The sequence below is a fragment of the Cyprinodon variegatus genome, unplaced genomic scaffold, assembly GCF_000732505.1.
Source record: "Cyprinodon variegatus isolate N-32 unplaced genomic scaffold, C_variegatus-1.0 Scaffold2834, whole genome shotgun sequence".
NCBI lineage: Eukaryota > Metazoa > Chordata > Actinopteri > Cyprinodontiformes > Cyprinodontidae > Cyprinodon > Cyprinodon variegatus.
In genome coordinates, this window is record NW_015153287.1 from 3,479 (window position 1) to 6,731 (window position 3,253).

At 37.3% G+C, this 3,253-nt stretch overlaps 1 long non-coding RNA gene across 1 annotated transcript; it reads left to right on the forward strand.

The window, feature by feature from the left end:
- The first annotated feature begins 2,580 nt into the window (after nt 1–2,580).
- On the forward strand, nt 2,581–3,253 carry LOC107081067. Its single transcript, XR_001481022.1, has 3 exons — nt 2,581–2,700; nt 2,817–3,021; nt 3,151–3,253. It is a non-coding gene; the product is annotated as an uncharacterized LOC107081067 (long non-coding RNA).

The window sequence follows — 3,253 nt, forward strand, 5'->3', positions numbered from 1 at the left end:
GAGAAATCTTTCATAAGAAATTAAGTGTAAATGACTTCATTAATGAAAGGTCATTGAATGCACCACCATGCCTATATTACCATAAAAAGCTGAACAAAAGCTCAGAAATTAGCCGCTGAGAATAAAGCTGCATCAGCAGTTCTGACTCTGATCCAAAGGAAGAAAGTTTGTCAGGATAGAAGATCAGAACACATCAAACACTGTTCTACATCCAGACTTTCTGATTATTGTTCCGTTCCTGGTAACAAACCCCAAACATCATCCCTTATTAATAATCATCAGAGCTAATTATTAATCCATCATTAATATACGGTTTACAGTGAAACCAGGAATATTTGGATCCACTTCAAACTAGAGCCACCGTGGGACACTTTAGAGTTCTGGGCTTGACTGTTTAACTTTAAATACATTATTAGACTAAGATTGAATTCAGGGTTTCTCCTTCAGGATCCAACAGAACCTCAAACCAGAACCAGAACCCAGCTGTGTTTCCTTACAGAGTGACTGGTCAATGGGTCACCCTATCGATTTTAAATCAGTCCGACCTTCAGCTGCAAAGAGGTGAGCTCTGTATAAATGTTTTAACTCTTTGTAACTGAACTGATTCCGTTTGAAATGTTTTGATTCCGTATTTTTATTCCTTTTAATGAAAGTGTTTTTTTCTGGATGTTTTTTCAATTATTCAGTCTTCATTGAGTTTAGGGTAAATATTGTTGGAAGTTTTCTAAAGGTCTGTAGTTCACCTGTTGGTCCAGCAGTGGTCAGACTGATTTCAGCTGACGCCAGAATTTAGGTTAAACATTTTACAAAAACTATCACTGACAGAATAAGTTGTACTCAGTTCAGATTCTAGACGATTGTTTTGTTTCTGAATTTGTGCTTCTGGTGTTTTTCTCCCTCAGTTTTAATTCATATGTTGAATCAGATTACTTTTAAATCAAATAACTAAAGGAGGCAAACCAAGATAAATGACCAGTTTAATCCTTTGATCTGATCATGTTTAACTCTCGGGTTCAAGAGTGATACTGTAGATAAATACTTAAATACTTGCCTTAAACTTAAAAATTTAAGGCAAGCTTTTGTTGGTGGTAAAGAGCAAAACAAATCAAGTCACTGGAGGAAATAACTAAATTTTACTCTCTTATGACCGGTTTTTATTTACTTTATTCCATAAAATCGATATAGAAATTAAAGATTTTTTAATTTGAAGCAAAGAAATGCCTTGTTAAAGCCACCTGACATTCTGATCACTGCTGCACTTTATAAATGGTGATGTTCTCTAAACTGATTTATCTAAGGATGTAAAAATCTCCAACCTTCCTTTGGACTTTGAATTAACTTGCCTATTTTTTTTTTCTAACATAGGCTGCTGCTATAGTATTTTATGGATTCTATGGAATGTTAAACTTATCATTCTGAATTAATTTCCATTAATTTAACTTATTTTTAACATCAGTCTGAGCATCAGAAATCCAAACTCTGATCAGGTAGGAGCTTCCACTCTGGTGACCGGTGTCCCCATTTATAGCTTTTGGATCAGGACACCACAAGGACCTTAGTCTTTGTCTGTTTGTTCTACAAAATGTGAGTTAATGCTTCCTGGTTCCTCCACAGAGTGGACCAGCAGAACTCAGAGGTTCCCAGTGGTCCATCTACCCAGCAGCATCAAACCCAGCTGGACTCCATATTTATGGTCTGTACATGAACTACAACTACTTCTCCATGGGACTGTCAGTCTGTCCAACATAAAGCTGATGTTTGGGTCCATGATCTCAGTCTGATGTGTCCTTCATGTATTGTTCTGTTCAGCTGCTGGAGGAAAACATTGTTAGTTTTGTGAAGAAGGAGCTGAAAAAGATCCAGAAGGTTCTGAGTCCAGATGAACCAGAAGGCTTAGAGAATCAGTGGAAGGATGAGGAGCATTTGAGGAGCAGCAGAAGGGCTTTGGTCAAGATCACACTGAATTTCCTAAACACGATGAATTAGGAGCAGCTGGTTGAACNCAGTTTAATCCTTTTATCTGATCATATTTAAATCTCGGGGTCAAGAGTGATACTGTAAATAAATAGGAAAACTTAAATGTTTAAGACAAGCTTGTGTTGGTGGTAAAGAGCAAAACAAACCAACTCACTTGAGGAAATAACTAATTTTTACTTTCTTATGACCCGTTTTTATTTACATTATTCGATATGGAAAATCAATATAGAAATGAAAGATGTTTTTCATTTAAAGCAAAGAAATGCTTTGTTAAAGCCACCTTACATTCTGATCACTGCCACACTTTATAAATGGTAATGTTCTCTAAACTGATTAAACTAAGGATGTAAAAATCTCCAACCATCCTCTGGACCTTGGATTAACTTGCCCATTTTTTTTTCTAACATAGGCTCTCGCTATAGTATTTTATGGAATCTTAAACTTATCATTCTGAATTAATTTCCATTAATTTCATTTATTTTTAACATCAGTCTGAGCATCAGAAATCCAAACTCTGATCATGTAGGAGCTTCCTCTGTGGTGATGGGTGTCCCCATTTATAGCTTTTGGATCAGGACACCACAAGGACCTTGGTCTTTGTTGTTCTAGAGAATGTGAGTTAATGCTTCCTGGTTCCTCCACAGAGTGGACCAGCAGAACTCACAGGTTCCCAGTGCTCCATCTACCCAGCAGCATCAAACCCAGCTGGACTCCATATTTATGGTCTGTATATGAACTACAACTACTTCTCCATGGGACTGTCAGTCTGTCCAACATGGATCTGATGTTTGGCTACATTATCTCAGTCTGATGTGTCCTTCATGTATTCTTCTATTTAGCTGCTGGAGGAAAACATTGTTAGTTTTGTGAAGAAGGAGCTGAAAAAGATCCAGAAGGTTCTGAGTCCAGATGAACCAGAAGGCTTAGAGAGTCAATGGAAGGATGAGGAGCATATGAGGGGCAGCAGAAAGGCTTTGGTCAAGATCACACTGAATTTCCTAAGCAGGATGAAACAGGAGGAGCTGGTTGAACATCTGCAGAGCAGTAAGAAGATTTCTACAGAGATTTAATGATGGAGAAATGATGACTTTATTTCAGTCAGAAGTGCAGAAAGAAAGAATAATCTATTGAAAGGAATCATTATGATACTAATGATATTCTTTAACCTTTCAGAGCTTTTGGCTTCAGTTTGTCATCGTAAACTTAAATCCAGTCTGAAGCAGAGGTTCCAGTCTGTGTTTGAGGGAATCGCTAAAGCAGGAAGTCCAACCCTTCT